This window comes from Mustela putorius, unplaced genomic scaffold (assembly GCF_011764305.1).
Source record: "Mustela putorius furo isolate JIRA1106 unplaced genomic scaffold, ASM1176430v1.1 tig00000083_pilon_pilon_pilon, whole genome shotgun sequence".
Classification (NCBI taxonomy): domain Eukaryota; kingdom Metazoa; phylum Chordata; class Mammalia; order Carnivora; family Mustelidae; genus Mustela; species Mustela putorius.
The window spans coordinates 46,710,588-46,728,615 of NW_025421273.1; the positions used below are offsets into that span (position 1 = coordinate 46,710,588).

Genomic DNA, 18,028 nt, shown 5'->3' on the forward strand with positions numbered 1-18,028 from the left:
GGGTAAAATATCATTGGAAAGTACCCAGGTTTTTAGTAAGTTAAATTATTCTCCCTTTACTTTTAGAGAATGATGAAGAAGACAAAAATATTATTTTTTTCAATAATTTACTTTATTTTTTTAAAGATTTATTTATTTTGAGAGGGAGAGAGAGAGTTGGGGGGGGGGGGATTGTGGGGCAGAGGGAGAGAGAGTCTTAAGCAGAGTCTGTGCTGATTGTGGAACCTGACCCTGAGATTAAGACCTGAGCTGAAACCAAGAGTTCGATGCTTACCTATTGTGCCACCTGCATCCCTCAATAATTTATTTTAAAAGTAAGCATTTCCAAAGATGTCTTGATATCAATATTCTCAGCATAATTTGATTTACTATTTCATTCTATTCTGCAACAATAAAAGTGTACAAAGGGGGACCCTAATAACTAAACCAAAGAATATTTTTTTGCACTTATTTTATAGAACTCAAACAAATACAATTCCCCACCATTTTCAACAATAATTAAACAAGTTTTCTTCTGAAACACAACAAACAAGAAAATAGTCTTTGTGAAGCACCCCATTTCCAAGCCCTCCTATTAGATAACTCTGTGCTAGAATTTTCTCACCTATTCTTTTCTCCTGTTTCTGTACGGTGACAGCTCTTTAGCAATCAACTCTTTAAGTTTTCCCTAAACTGTCATAAAGACACAACTTAAGATTCCTTTTAAGGATGTTAATTATTTTTAACATACACAAACATGTTTCATTTATGGTTAAGTAGGCAACTAATTTTAAAATATGCCTCAGATTTATGCTAAAAGCTGCTTGTTGATAGATCTGTCATAAAGTTTTCCTTCACACTCAAGTAGATGTGACAAAATGTGATGGAAAATACATAAACACGTGGTTCAATAAGACTCCTAAGAGCCCTAGTTAAAAGAGAAAATATTTAAGGAAGAAGTTAAGCTTGAAAATTTTAGCTTAAATGATATGTAATCCCAAGAGATAAAGGAACAGAAAGAGATTTTAACTTTGTTATTAGGGTAAATATAGATCTGTTCATATATTTTATTATTCTAATTTAAGTTTTTAAGAGTTTAAAAAGATCCCCCAAAGAAAATGACATGTACATGATATATGACGTTATTGTTTAATAATATTTTAGAGGAAGAGAAAAACAATATCACTAAGGGGTCGAGATTAATTTGAGCATTCTACATTCAAAGAATATGTGATATCAAGATCCTAAGAAATAGATTTATTTTTTATTAGAAATAGGTTTTTCAAAGAGACTCACTGGGTGGCAGAATGACAGAGATGCTATTGTAGTGTGTGAACATATGGATTAATGAATTCTGAACTCTTCATGTCTGTTTCATAACCCCTTACTGTAATCAACCCCTTACTATAATCATGAGACAAATAAGCATTCACGATGACTATGACTTGGTGAATACTGAACTGATATCTTCAGGTGATGCTATTTTCATTTTGAAATGTTTTCTTCCTGATATTGTTTTTCTACAATAACGAATAGAAAGTGCAAGGAATACACAGACATAAACAAGTGTTGTGGCCATGACATTTTCACCCCTCCTTGAATATGTCCCCTTTATAAGGGACTATTGCACTGGCTTCACAGCATGGGCAGTTTATTTCTCTGCTTCCTGATTGTATGTTTGGGTAGATAATTTCTTCTGGCCAATAGAATGGCATGGAAATGATTGTGGCGGAGTTCTAAACCTAGGCATCAGGGGGTCTCTTGTGCTTCTATCTGCTCTAGTTCACTCTTGTTACCACCCCTGGAACAAACAATTGCATCTCCCTTATCCGTTGCAAGAGGGAGATGGAATATGAGTGGAACAGAGCTGCCACCAGTTGAACCAAGCTAAGATCAGCATATCCCAGCTGGCTATAAACCCATGAATAAAGCCATCTGAGACTTGTAAAACCACTCATCTCAATCCAGTTGAAGGCAGCCAAATCCTCAGGTGATCTGCAGACTTGTGAGCTAAATACATGCTTACATTTTAAATTTGTTGATATATTATTTGTTATGCAGCATTATGGTGGCCAAAGACAGCTGTTGGAAGTATGGCTTGTTTCTTTTTTAAAAATTTAATTTCAGTATAATTAACATCCTGTGTTATACCAGTTTTGGGTATATAATATAGCGATCCAACAATTCTGTATGTTACTCAGTGCTCATTATGATAAGTGTGCTCTTAGTCCCTTGCACTTATTTCATCTGTTCCCCACCTACCTTCCCTCTGGTAACTAACAGTTTGTCCCCTATGTTTAAGAGTCTGGTTTTTTTTGTTGTTGTTGTTGTTGTATCTTTTTTCTTGTTTTTTTTTTTTTTTTTTTTTTTTTTTGTTTCCTATATCCTGTATGTGAGTGAAATCATATGGTATACATTTTTCTCTGACTTATTTCACAAAATACCTTCTAGATCCATCTATGTTTTTGCAAATGGAAAGATTTTATTCTTTTTTATAGCTGAATAATATTCCTCTCTCTCTTTCTCTCTCTCTGTATACACACACACACACACACACACACACACACACATATCCTTTATCCATTTATTTATTGATAGATACTTAGGTTATTTCCATAATTTAGCTATTATAAATAATACTGCTATAAACACAGGGATGCAAATATCTTTTCAAATTAGTGTTTCTGTATTGTTTGGATAAATACCCAGTAGGGGAATTACTTGATCATACAGCAAATCTACCTTTAATTTTTTCAGGAAACTTCACAATGTTTCCCACAGTGGCTGCACCAATGTGCATTCCAATGAAGAGTGCACAAGTGTTCCTTTCTCTCCACATCCTTGCCGACACTTGCTATTTCTTGTCTTTTTGATTCTAGCCATTCTGACCAGTGTGAGATAATATCTCATTGTGGTATTGCTTTGCATTTCCTTGATGAAGAGTGATGTTGAGCATCTTTCATGTGTCTGCTGGCTATCTGTATGCCTTCTCTGGAGAAATATTTGTTCATGTCTTCTGAGTATGGCTTCTTTTTTTGAAGATATTTGCACAAATGGAGATCACCTTGCAGGCTGCTACAGTGTTTGTGTGTCCAGTGATCTGGATCAGTTATTAGAAATGAAAATGGTAAGTAAAGGAGAGATATGAAAGACATTTAAAGCAGAGTATGGGTCAATTTAGAAGACTTAATGCAAAGTGAAAAGAAAAAAGATAGATTAATAAGAAAATGAATATGTAATTTCTAGATCTTCACTGTCTAATAGAGAAGCCATTAGCCACATATGATAATTTAAATATAAGTTAATTAAAATTAAGTAAAATAAAAAAATTAGTTTCTCATTCTCACTAGCCACGTTTCAAGTGCCCAATAGCCACATATCCTTAGTGGCTACCATAAGGAAAGTTCATAAAACATTTTGATTATTGCACAAAGTTTCATTAGACAGTGCTAAGGCAGCACTATCTAGATGACCAAAGGCTTTCTGAGCCTAAGTTTCTGTATCTTCCTTATGAACATAATAATTATTGCCATAAATATCCCCTGATATAGTAGTGAAGATTCAACTTAATGCATGAAAGCACTTTGCAAACCGAAAAAAATGCTTTGTAAGAATAAGGCACTACTGTTGTTGTTTAGTAGAATGATCATTATGCCTTTGACTATAAAAAGAAATCCTTATATCACAAGTCTGTAGGGGTTGTATTCACTGAGATAGCCAGTGACCTTGCTAATTGCTCTTACTCTTAGGAAGCAAACCTAACAATATCAAAAAGTAAATTTCTTATGAATGAAAATTAAAATTATTGCTGTTTCAGTGACTTTGAGCGTATCTGAGGGATAAGAAATTTTATATATTAATGTTTGGAACTCAGTAATATTTATTGAAGTTATACATGACTTAAAAATAATTTTCCAGGGCAAAAATTAATTCTAATAAGATGACAAGTTGTGGTTTCAACAATCTCCATATTTTTATGAAGTTAATTCATTATTTTATTTATTTCAAGTGAATATAGACAAGTAAACTCCTTAGTTCAAATTATTAGATACCTTATTCCTTGATATTTTTGTAAATTCAGATACTTTATACCATGTTGACAAATATAGCGAAAACTAGGAGTGACATTCCTTCAAATTTCAAATATGTGACCATAAAGTAGGTCCTGTAAACATACTTTCATCATTGGATCAGGAGCTGGATGATGCGATATTTAACTTCTTTCCTTCATACTGCTGAAATGCTAGAAATGTTGAAGTTGAAAGGAAACTGAGACACAAATCGTCCAATCTACCAAGTGTTTTAGATGGAGGTCCTAAGGTTCATGGTCATACCTCTAGGACCTAACAGATAATTCACTCATCAGGGGCAATTCTATAGTTCCAAGTTGAGAATTCTTTCTAGTATATCAGGCAGCCTTTATGAAGGAAGATTAAAAAAAATGCTTAATTTTAGTCCTTTAAGCACAGATCACCAAGCCGGGGGTGGGGGGGAGATGGCAGCGCACTAGCTGAATAATGCGGGTAGAAGTGCTTTTTATACCTAAACATAATTTTATAGTAATTACAATAAACATGTAAAGTTAGAATATCTTATATTAAAATGTGGTTTTCCATTCTCTTTTGAAAAACCAGGTTACATCATGTGAATATTCCCAAATGTGTGGTGTCAACATCCTGACCCTGGAGAGTTCTCCAGGCCCCCACCCACCACCAACCAGATCTATGCTCTCTAGTGTATCACAGTCTCCGTTCTCTCCAGTTTTTTATATCAAACCTGTTTTCTCCTTCATGTTATCTCCCTGCTCTCTGTATCAGTTAGATCTTTTGATCTCTGCCTTAAGGCAGGTTACATCTTCAGTGGTCCCTTACCTGAGATTATATCTTCTCTTCAGAAATGGGAAGTGAAAGGTTAACACAAGGACACAGGACTGGAGAGTGAAGGGCTGCTCCTGATGGAACAGCTAGAAGCAGTTAGATTCAGGCATGTCAAAGTAATTTTGATTCTTATACTTTTATAATATCGGGATGCTATCTCTCCCTACCATTTAAATTCGACTTTGCATGGTGGCAATGCCATCTCTGGGTATAAAATAACTCACCTGGTTTTTCTTTTCCTGGAAATCGCCTGAATAGCTATTTTCTGAATAATGACTGTGACTGGAAACTCAGGACTCAATAATTTAAAAATTCTTGACGGTTCCCCTGGCTTCTCTCTTTACACCCATTCCCTGTTGAGAATAAAAATGTGGAGGCACCTAACTGAATGTTTGAGCATATTCTTGTTTATACTGATGCACAAGTCCCCAAGGTCTGTCTCTAGCATTGTCCTGCAAGCAACACACATTTATCAGCAGCATATTCCAACTCCCTGGTGTAATCAACTCTCCAGAGAAATCTGATTTTTAATTAAATGTAGCAGAAGGTTTACTTTTGTTCTAGAGCTGATTAATCAGAACTTTGTTATTTGTGTTGCAAAAGGGAATAAATTAGCTATACCTTTAATTAGACAGAGAGAAATTTACTTTGACATCTAGCCAAAACAAGAGCACATGCTCCAAGACCAAGATATAGGATGGTTGAAATATTCCATATAGCAAGTGATGCCTGCATCACTTTTGGTAATAAAACATATGCCTTTTGATAATAAATATACTAACTGGAGAGTTCTGCACTGTGTATTCACTGACTTCCTTATCTTATCAGAGTAAATTATTTTATTTTTTATTTTAACTCTCATAATTTTTTTTCCCTCAAATATCTCCCACTGAACTTCAAATTGCTCTCATTGAATTTTGGGGGTGAAAATAAAGTCAAATATTTTCTTCACTGTATTGTCAGAGAGGACTGGAATAATAAAATATCTGCGACTGGTGGCTTCAATAACAAAAAAATTATTTTCTGACAGCTCTGGAAGCTAGAACCCAAGATCAAAGTCTGACAGGACCGGTTTCTGGTGGGAGCTCTCCCTGGCTTACAGATGGCCACCTCCTGGCTGTGTCTTTACTTTGTAGGGGAGAAATAAGAGTGAGTCTCTGGTTCTCTACTTCTTTTAAAATCCATTTACCTATTCTCTTACCCATCTTTCCCTTGGCAGCTACCAGTTTGTTCTTTGTATTTGAATCTCTTTGTTTCTTGGTTGGTCTCTTTTCTTATAAGGACACTAATCCCATGGGATCCGGGACCCATACTACTGACCTCTTTGAAACTTAATTACCTTCTAAATGTCCTATCTCTAAATACAGTTATGTTGAGGGTTAGAATTTCAACAAATGACGTTTAGGGGGACACAATTCAGTCCACAGCCTTCACATAAGTCCTCTTATTCCCTCTTGTCCATTATCTTTATCTTTTTTTTTTTTTTTTGAGTAGACTTTGAGGCCAGTGTGGTACCTTTGTTGAATATCTTTGGCTTTTGTCAACACAAAAAGTTAAATTATAAGCATGGAAACCCAGGGCTTCTTCTCCCCTGGTCCAGATATCTCAGGTTTCTGTCATCTACTCCTCCTCACATACAACTTCCTTCAGTTTTTCCTATCCAGGAAACAGAACTCTCAGAATCCCAATTAATGTCTTATCTGATAATAGAGGAGAGTCCTGACTGCTGGGCAATAAACTGAAAGTGTGGCCACTTAGACATTCTGAATTTGAATCCTTCATGTGAAGCTTGAAATAAAAACAAAAACAAACAAAAAAATTAAATATAAAGGCCATTTTTTCACAATAAATTTCAAAAACTCCTGTTATCCACCATAATGTGTTATTTTTTCGAGCAGCTTTTTAGAACTGGAAAGCTTATAAAGGAAAGAAACAGACACAGAGATGAGTACACTTAGATACACATGGACTGAGTGTACTAAGGGTACGTGCATAATCTCTTTGAATCCTTTCAAAACCCTCTATAGTAAATTCTTTCCAATCATTCTATTTTAACTGAGAAAACTGAGGTTCACACAGAAGTGATTTTCTCAAGTTTACAAGCTTTGTAAGTTTGTAAAGTAGGATTCTAATCCAGCTTTGCTGGACACCAGACTGGAGGAAGACTCCCAAGGGGACCCAGAGTTATTACTTTACTTTTCATATAAAAGCTAACTTCATAGTGCCAAGAATAAGAAAATATAGATTGGTCTAAATAAGTAATATGAGTCTTCCTTGTGTGAATGGATTTTTCCCTTTGCCTTTGTGGCCTTGAAGCTCTAAACCAAATGGGAATCCTAGTACACCAAGCTGATCATTCTACTGAAACACTTATATATTCACTTCTGACATTCTGCTTCTACTTTTATTTTCTATATAAGACCATCTATTTTGAAGTAATCCACTAAAATTTTCTTGGAAGGGAGTGAGGATATTAAGTTCAACCTGCCAGTATTCTGCCTTACTTATTTCAGGAAAAATCTTGTGTTATGCAATTCCTAAAGTCTATGTCAGACACAGAAAATGTGTTTATAGAAAGAAGAGCCAAAATGTTAATATCTTTAAATTATACTCTTATTTGGTGAAGTTAAAAATTAAAAAAAATTACGCTTTTTAAAAGTATCAATTTAGAAAAAGCATATTTCAAAATTTTGGAAGAGTCATATACATATACAGCTTATTTATTTCTTTTATCCAACAAATATTTATTAAATGCTATATTTTGGGCTACATCCTGGAGACAAACTTTGATTAAGTTCTCATAAAGTTTACAGTGCAGTGAGAATGGCAAACATTAATCAAATAACCACACAAACAAGTAAAATTAATCCTAACAGATGCTAAAAAGCACAGATTTTATGTTACTGTGTCTACGGTAGAGGTATTAGACAAAGTCAGGAAGGTCAGGGAAGGCTTTAGCAGGTGTCTAAAAAATTAGTATTAATAAGCAAAGAAGAGAAAGAGGCACAGCATGAGAAGGGGAAATGTTGTAAAAACTCTTACTGGAGGGCAGATGGCATCTTGACCCTTAGGGAAACTCAAGGTCATGGGTGGGAGGCAGGTGACATAATCATATTTAGGTTTTGGAAAGCTCATTCTGGATATAGTATAAAGAATGAACCAGCCATTTCTAGGAGCCCATTGTAATAGTCTAGGTGAGAGTTAAAAGTAGATAATGGTAGCTAGAGTTTCTTGCATATGCCACAGTTACCTAAACTATGGTTTTCATGAATTGGGTCCTGAAAAAAAGGAAGTTGCAAACGTGTTGGAGTTCAGAAATTTGTTTTATGATTTTTAAAATATTTTCCCATTTTTTATTTTTGAGATAGTTTTAGATTTGTAAAAACCAGAGAATTTTAATATATTCTTCTATACTCTTAACATAGATTTTTCACATGCTCTCATCTTAGATAACCACAATGTAATTCTCAAACCCATGAAATTAATATCATTGTAATGCTATTAGCTAATTTGTCTATCATATTCAAATCTAGCTGATTGTCTTACTTATGTCTTATATCTGATTTTCAGGCATTGATCTACAGTCGTATATTGCATTTTGTTGTCACGACACCTTAGTTTCCTTTAATCCTGAACAGTTTCTCAACTTTGCCTTTTATAATCTTGACACTTGCTAAGAGTACTGGATAGTTATTTTGTAGAATGACCTTCAATGTGAGATTGTCTGATGTTTCTTCCTGATTAAGTTTAGGTTTGGCAAAAATATACAGAAGGGCTTTTGTGCCCTCTGTGCAGCATCATTTCCAGAGACACATAGTGTTAATATTCTCACTGGTGATGATATTAATTTTGATCACTTGGATAAGATGATGACTGCCATGTTTCTCCACTGGAGAATTACTGTGACTCTTTTTCTCCTTGTAATTAATAATTTCTTGAGGGGATATAACTGGAGACTATGTAAATACTGTGTCTCATCATTTTTGCCCACTAATTTTATCATCTATTGATGAGTCTTGCCTAAAACAATTATTAGTATGGTACTTGCTAAATAATGAATTTTCTCTTTTCATCATTTCTTCTAAGTATATTGTTTGGAATTTCATGGTAAAGAAGAGTTTTCCTTTTTCCCTCATTTACTTTTTATTCAGTCATTTTTTTATGTCAGTTATTTATTTATATTTATATTATTTACTTTTAAATATTTGTATTTTATTATTTTATAATTCAATTATTTATATAATTTGTTTTTCTTTAGTCAATTATTAAATAAATATGTTTATTTTTATTAAATACTTTATATCTTTCAATTATTTATTTATATAATTTTAATTTATTTCTATCTCTATTTTCTATTTTATAGTTATTAATAACTCATGGATACTTGGCTTATTCTATACATTATAGTCTATTGCTATCATTACCTTATTTTTTTCCTTAAATTGTCCTAGATTTGGCATTTGGAAGTCCCTTTGAGTTGACTTTTGTTCCTTTGGACATGTCTTTATCATTAAAAAATGAGAAATGCATTTACTTCATGGCACCACAAGTTTGTCCAAGATTACTTTGTACTTTCCCTGTCTTACTCATATACTATAATGCCATTTATTTAAGAAAGAGAGCCAAAGAATCTCTAATATGTTGATCCTCAAAAAGTGCTCTCAATATAGAATAAAATTAAACTTCTACACTAGTCATATACTGATCTAAATGTAGAAGTCACTCTTAATGGAGCAGAGTATTTCAAATTATTTGCCGAAGAGCTAAACTCTTAAGAAAGCCAAACACATTTTATAACCAATATGATAGAAGCTATGATAGAAGCTAATTAAAATTTAATTTAAACTCAGGCAGTAGGAGTGAGATGGGGATCAAGACAGAACACATGTGAGGATAACTCATTTCTAAAACCCAATGTCCAGACAAATATCTATGTTCTAGAGAGATTCCTTAACACTATTTCTCTGTAGAGTAACCCCATCCAAGAAAACCGCCCAGACTGCAGGGTTTGTCTTCTCCTGGGAATGTCAGGTCTAAGAATTACTTACAAAGCATTACACAGCAGGAGAACTAAAGGAGTCAGTCCATAAAAACTCAACTCTCTAAGCCTAAATTTGAGGGTGTGGAGTTCAGGAAGTGATCGTTGGCCATACCATTTCATCAGCCTTTGTAGCATTTAGACAGATTAAATATTTGATTTAACACATATTAGAAGACAATGTGATAATATAACTCCTCTATGGGACTTGGAATGCAGCCAAATATTTAGGCAAACATGGTCTAGAAGGAAGTCACTGAAATGTGCAGCAGCAAAAGCAAGGGGAAAACAGGGCCACGAGCTTCAGAATATAATACATACAGATACAGACACATGTTAACATATACATTAATATCAATAATTTTTCTTTTAAGATTTTATTTATTTATTTGAGACATACAGAGAGAGAGCACAGGCATAAGAGGATCAGAGAGAGAGAGGAAGAGGCTGACTTCTCGTTGAGTAGAAAGTGCTACATGGGGCTCCATCCCAGAACCCTGGGATCAAGACCCAAGCTGAAGGCAAATGCTTAACTAACTGAGCCACCGAGATAGCTTACATTAATAGCAATTATTTTTCAATAAACACAAGTTAGGAGAAAGTTAAAAAGGAAAGCAATATATATCTGAACTATCTTCTTTAAAAAAATATAGCATTAATCATTATTTTGGTGATCATTTTGTTTCTGTAGAAAGTGGCCTTCTTCATCTTTTTTAAAAAAATCATTTATTCTCAGCAAAATCAAATGTATCATTAAGTTTACATAGAAATACAATTTTTCAACTGGATCTTTATAAAAATACACTGGTGAAACAAAAGTTCATAATTAATGACCAATTAGTACTCTTCAGTCATGCCAGTAGCAGAATTGATTACCATTAAAAATTGGTAAAGTGACATATTTAAGCATGCAAATACCATATTAGTACTCTATTGTGTTACCATTGGTGATAAAGGGCCACCAAATATATACCTATTACATAAAGCATTTAAAGTACAATAAAAATACAAATTCTGTCTGTTAAAAAAAAAGTCATTGATACAACTTCTAACATCCTCATTATACAAATTCTAAAACACTATATGACAAAAAATTATAAAGATTCTTCTTTATGAAACATATACTAACCTTTAATTAAGATACAACTTAACAGATAACAGAAAACAAATAAGGCTTAATATATATCATAGAACATTATGAAGATTATTACAAATATAGATTTGTAGATTACAAATATAGATTTGAAGATTAACAAATATAATATTGCATAAGTGTATTTAATTTCTTTTCCTAGTGAATATATACCTTTAGCATTTGACAAAAATTCCCGTGAATAAAAGAAAACTCAAAGGGCGCCTGGGTGGCTCGGTGGGTTAAGCCTCTGCCTTCGGCTCAGGTCATGATCCCAGGGCCCTGGAATCAAGCCCTGCATTGGGCTGTCTGCTCAGCAGGGAGTCTGCTCCCCTTCCTCTCTCTCTGCCCACTTGTGATCTCTGTCTGTCAAATAATAAAATAAAATCTTTTAAAAAAAAAAAGAAAACTTGGTGTGGTGTATAAATAATGAATTTTTAGAACACTGAAAAAAATAAAATAAAATTTAAAAAATTAAAAAAATAAAAGAAAACTCTATTTTTGAGAATTACCCCAGTCTAAGCTCACATTTTCATTAATTTAATCTATTTTTATGATGCAATGAACCAAACTATAAATTTTAATCATAGGTTCTTCTTGCACTGAGTACCAGCTAAAGTCCATTACATAATAGGCAAAGGTATAGAAAACATTTTTAAAGGACAGAGTTCATCAGCACATTATGAACTAAGTACAAGCAAATTTTATTGTTCATGTTAACCCAAATTGAGAAACCACTTGATTTTTGTAAAAAATGGAATTCTGACTTCAACAAAAACAAATACAAATTAATATTGCTAAATAATACTGATGATTCATAAAGAATAGTTGCTACAGATTTTAAAATATCAAAATTAATGGGGTATCACAAAATAAAATTTGGTGAGAAAATATTTATCAAAGGAGGAAATATGAGAATAATATTATTCAGTGAGAAAAAAATGTATTTGGTAAAGTAAATGTGGGTAATAGATATTGCAACTATAGATAACATATATTCCAAATGATTTTTTTAAAGACTAGATCAGATGATGTTTAGATGTTTAGCAATAAACATAGCTCATAAAAAATTAAATTTTAAGTGTTTTGTAATGAGTGAATTTTTGTTTTTTCCATTATTCTTATTTATGAAATAAAAGATTAAGAGTAAACCAATGATAAAAGCTAACATTATTACTTTGCTTTTACTAATAAATATAATTATTTGGTTTAATTATTTTGAAAATTATATTTTTGCTTTTGCTTATTTTACCCACTAAAAATGACCTTGTGGAATTGTATTTGAAGTTTACATTTTGCCAATGATATGAACATTTAATACATAAAATAACATCTGTGTATGCATGGTAACATGCTTATTGGTTTAAATATAGAACATATTTAGTTTGGCATTGGTATATCTCCTCAAGACTTTGAAAGCAGACAAAGTCAATTATCATATGGTTTCACTTACTTGTGGAACATGAGGAGTAACATGGAGGACATTAGGAGAAGGAAATAAAAAGTGAATTGGGGCAAATTGAAGGGTGAGATGAACTATGAGAGACTGTGGACTCTGAGAAACCAAGATGCCCTTCAATGGATGAATGGATAAGGAAGATGTGGTCCATATACACTATGGAGTAATATGCCTCCATCAGAAAGGACGAATACCCAACTTTTGTAGCAACATGGATGGGACTGGAAGAGATTATGCTAAGAGAAATAAGTCAAGCAGAGAGAGTCAATTATCATATAGTTTCACTTATTTGTGGAGCATAACAAATAGCATGGAGGACAAGGGAAGATGGAGAGGAGAAGGGAGTTGAGGGAAATTGGAAGGGGAGGTGAACCATGAGAGACTATGGACTCTGAAAAACAACCTGAGGGATTTGAAGGGGTGGGGGTAGGAGGTTGGGGGAACCAGGTGTTGGGTATTAGAGAGGGCACAGATTTCATGGAGCACTGGATGTGGTGCAAAAACAATGAATACTGTTATGCTGAAAAGAAATAAAAAACAAAACAAAACAAAAAACCAGGATTTTAGAGGGGAGGGGATGGGGAGATGGGGGATCCTGGTGGTGAGTATTAAGGAGTGCACGTATTCCATGGAGCACTGGGTATTACACATAAACAATGAATCTTGGAACACTGCATCAAAAACTAATGATGTATTTTATGGTGACTAACATAACACAATAAAAAAAAAACACTTTGGAAGGTATCATCAAGGTATGGCTTTTGGGGGTCAACAATAACCTATCAGCCTGGAAAATGAACACAAATTTCAAGATGCTAATTACTCAGAACTCAGACAAAAACAGATATTTGGATAATTTGTTTTTTGATTATAAATTCATCTACAAGAGAAACAGAAAGGAACATTAAATTATGACTTACTTTTCGGTGAGTTGTTTTTAAAATAAACATTATAGATTGATAGTGGAAGACATTCTACTAAAATAATTTTCAAAAAGTAAAGATCTTAAAAAATATATTGGCACACATATACTACCTGTCATAAACTAATAAGGAATGATGTATATGCATATAAAACAAATTTAACACAAATCTGGATCTCTTGTTCTTGACATTAGCACCTACTATCTCATGTTTCAAGATAAAAGACTGTGCCTTCCAGGAGTTAGTCGCATTCTGAATCACTCCTGCATCTCCTCTAATTTTGACTGATGGAAATTGAGAGGGAAAACCCCTGCTCCACAGTTAAATGGGTCAAAGGGTTCTGCTCTAAATGAGTTCCGTTGATCTCAGTTGATCTACTAGGTATTGGAGGTAGCTATGTCCCATTGCGAGTAGATGTCAAAGATGTGTATGATATTGGAGAAAATGGTATCGTATCAAAGATGTCAGTGGAGGGTGACTTAGGTGTCACACTGACGCTGGAGATGTTGATACTTAGGTTATTCTTAACTGGCTTTCCAAATCTTGCACTTTTTTTTTAAGTTCCATATTTTCAGTTCCTAAGTCTTGAATTCTTTTCTGTAATCTTGCAATATGTTTTCTTGTTTCAACATCTTTTCCTCCAGATTCTGGAAATCTCCTGTATGCCAGGTCAAATGCTTGGCCAATTCCTAAAGTTATTTCTTGAGCACAATTTTAATTGTCAAATACACAACACAAATATTTATTTGACTCAGAATCTTTACATATGAAAGTGAATATCCTCTTGTCAGTTTTGTCATCTGCACAAAAGAATATTCTATGAAGCTGGAAATTGTGTTGGCCTTCCTTTGTTTTCGGTTCTGGAACTTTGACTCCATGTACTGGTATTTGCAGCTCAACTTGAGGAATTTTCTGGCCTTCCGATTTCTTGATAGGTCTTGGAAAATTGAGTTTTCTGACAGCACCTCCCACAACTTCTGTTCCTTTAGGCTGCTCCACTTCTGTACTGCCAAGAAACTGCATTATAGGGAATGTAACGTTTTGATAAACTTCAGGCATATGTATCCATGTTTTGTCTTCCTTCCTGCTAACAGCATAGTTCCTGATGATCAGCCGAATAGATGTTCAGTTCAATCACATTTTATATCCTGGGAGTGCTGGAATATGGTTGAAAGAATAGGCAGACTCTTGACTTTGAATAGTTTCAATCATACAGGTGTCCTCTGAGTTCTTCAATCACTTTCTCTCCTGAGTGACCCGTGTGGTCGGGTCAGCCTTTGGGCAGAGGTGTGGAGAGCTTCGGTGTCCTTTGAGCCAGGTGATCTCTGCTCCTACTCAGCCCACACACTCTTTCCGTGGCTGTGAGGGAAAGTTTTTTGATATCAGCAATGGTGCTAGATGGGGGACCATTCAGCTGGGGGACTTTCTTCATCTGTTTTAAGACATGATTCATTTATAGAGAATATATTTAAGAAATCAGGAACAAGGGCACCTGGGTGGCTTAGTCAGTTGAGCACCTGCCTTCAGCTCAGGTCATGATCCCAAGGTCCTGGGATTGAGCCCAATATCAGGCTCCCTGCTCAGTGGGGAGCCTGCTTCTCCCTCTCCCACTCTCCCTGCTTGTGTTTCCTCTCTTATGTCTCTCTCTCTGTCAAGTAAATAAATAAAATCTTTAAAAAAATGAGAAGCTGCTGTGATAGAGCAGATAGCTAGTTTCGGCTTTCTTCACATGTCTTTAGCTCATGTTCTGTTCTTGAACACGATTGTGTAGACTTAAGAAGACCAAACAAGATTGTTAGTGTGACATCTCCAATCTCCTACATAAAAGAACTGATCCTGTAGTTCCCAGGGGCAATTTATGAAAGAGTTTGTTCACTTAATGACATATCCATCTTACTTTAGGATATAGCTATAATTCTTTGTGTGCTCAGTATGCTGCTTCAGAGCTTATACATTCAATGATATAAAAAATAGCAGGTATTTTTCTTAAACTAGACTATGACTATGTTTATGACTATGTTTGAAACCATTGTTAGTAGAGTACTGGTAGGGCAAAAGAGCACACGATCTGCCATTAATAGCAATACTAAATGGTAAAAGAACTATTTATATAAATAGTTATGAGATAATGGTACAAGTCATTCAATTTTATCTTAGAAAATATTTATTTGAATATTTAGCTTGTTTTTATGTTAGTTATATCCAAGTATCTTATATTCAAGTCTTGATATCCACCTGCAAGTAAGAAAGCCTGGTTTGTCTTAAATCTGTCACGTTCTTTCAAAGTTTATCTTAGTTTTCAGCTACTGAATGACTGCAGAATAAAAAGTGCCTTAAAAAAAATCCCAAGTAGGGACACCTAGGTGGCTCAGTGGCTTAAAGCCTCTGCCTTAGGCTCAGGTCATGATCCTGGGGTCCCGGGATCGAGCCCCACATTGGGCTCTCTGCTCAGAGGGGAGCCTGCTTCCTCCTCTCTCTCTCTCTCTGCCTGCCTCTCTGCCTATTTGTGATCTCTGTCTGTCAAATAAATAAATAAAATCTTTTAAAAAAATCTCCAGTAAAAGATACTAAGGAATAAAACTGTAGAAATTATAAATAAAACTGATTTTAAAAGATTATGGTCGAGCTCTTCTGTTTTGAATTATTCTCAATTTTGATTATTAATGCTTTGGTGGAGACCATAAGCCAAAATATTATGAGGTGAGAGTATAAGACATGATATGTTGTACTTTCATAATATTTCCCCTTTCAAAGACGTTAATATTGGCATCAAATCTGTGAGGAGACAACAGTAATAATTGGATGAAGGAGTGAATGATGGAATACCTTACTTATTGGAAATAGAGGAAATAGAGAATGTGTAGGGATACAAAGACAGGTTGAAACTTAAAAATCACAAAAAACCCACCTGGTTTTCCTCTTTTTTTTTTTTTTGTCTTCCACTTATGCCCTTTATTCAAAGTGTGACCTGAGTGTAGTAAAAATAATATTAATAATTCATTTTGAATGCTAGTCAAGAAGTTACATCAGCTTCTCATTTGAAGACTTTTGAATGACAGATGTAGTTCAATTGCCTGAGCACCTAAATTGATTCTGTAATATAATTGCTGGAAGACCACAGATGAGGAAAATGATTTATGTCTCTCTATGCAATTTTTTCTAGTCTATGTCTATCATTTTGTTGAGATAGAAACATCTGAAAAGTTGTTATCTGTAGACTAAGCATCAAATAGAATTTGGCACTTTTCTACTGCATATGACTTAAATGTCTTTGGTCGGCATATTTTGTATCCTACCTCTTCTTAATAGCATAGGGAGAGCCAACTTTCCTGAACACTCATATTACAGAGAACATAGAGATATTGATAAATGCATAATCATAAATCAAAATGACTGAAAATTTCTAGTCATGGTACAATACAAACATGAATATTTATGTCCCTAAGTAATAAATATTCTCCCTATAAATTAATTGGTTGGCATATGATTTAGAAATCGGTATTTGTTAATTTTGTTGGCCTAAGTCTGTCCTCTGGGCAAACTAAATAAGATTTGCAGACCTGCAAAATTAAGAATCAGCTTAGAATAGCTTCTCCTGGTGACATCTGAAAGTAATATGTGGGTAATACATTTACACATCACTCAAGAAAAGCTAATACAAATATAAAGTGCTAGGAAGCCAGGAGTAGAAGACAAGAAATTATGTAGATCTTCCTAATTCAGAAATGAACCCACCTGCTTACTTCTCAATTGTTACAGTGTCTCCTCAAGAGTTTCTTAAGCTTTGCTGCCTGGTGATAAACAGGTCGTCTCAGATATTGTTCATTGACACAGAACACCTTTGTGGTTTCCGCACATTAAAAGCAACAAAAAATTCATTGCCATTTTACAGCTGCAGACAAATGTTTTTGTGAATGCACATGGCATACCTTCTGGGCCTTCCAGAATTAAGTCATGACATAGATAGTTGAGGGTTAGTTTCCAGAAAAATGTAGAGACCTATGGGACCAGGGCTGCTGTAAGCTAATAATTTTCAGCTGGACGTACTACATCCATTCAACAAATAGTGCCCTTGCATCTAGATATGCCCTCTGTAGCTATTCCTCCCACTGTCCCTTCCAGTGGAGAAGGGCCTTTGCTACATAATTTAACGTGAGGAATAAACGTGATGCCCCATGTGACGTTGCTGGTGTATGCTATTGCCGAGTAAATACTAGGCTTTCCTCTTAATATTGTCCTTGTTTCTATTTGGAGAATCACTACCTAGTGAGGATTATGCTTTTGGGAGTTGTGTCTTTCTCATCGCTTTGGAATGGGAACACCATAAAATATATTAGAACCAAAGACACAGCGAAACATATCAAGTGACAGTGTGTGATGTGTGACAATGTGTGGTATCTCCACATCTGGGATTTGGATGCACACTCTACCTTCTGGCAAGTCCCCAAGGAGACTTAGAAAGTAACTCTGCTTTAGAGATGTCTTTACATCTTGACTGCTCTTTCCATCCAGGAGAGTAGCTGAGAGAATCAGCTTTTTCCTCTGTGTAGCTCCCTTCCCATCAGCCACGAAGAAAAATGGGAAAAAATGCCTCTGTTTAGATTTGATGAAAAGAGGAAT

At 34.5% G+C, this 18,028-nt stretch overlaps 1 pseudogene; it reads right to left on the reverse strand.

The window, feature by feature from the left end:
- Window positions 1-13,598: 13,598 nt before the first annotated feature.
- LOC101682148 lies at window positions 13,599-14,431 on the reverse strand (annotated as a pseudogene).
- Between the last annotated feature and the right edge of the window lie 3,597 nt (window positions 14,432-18,028).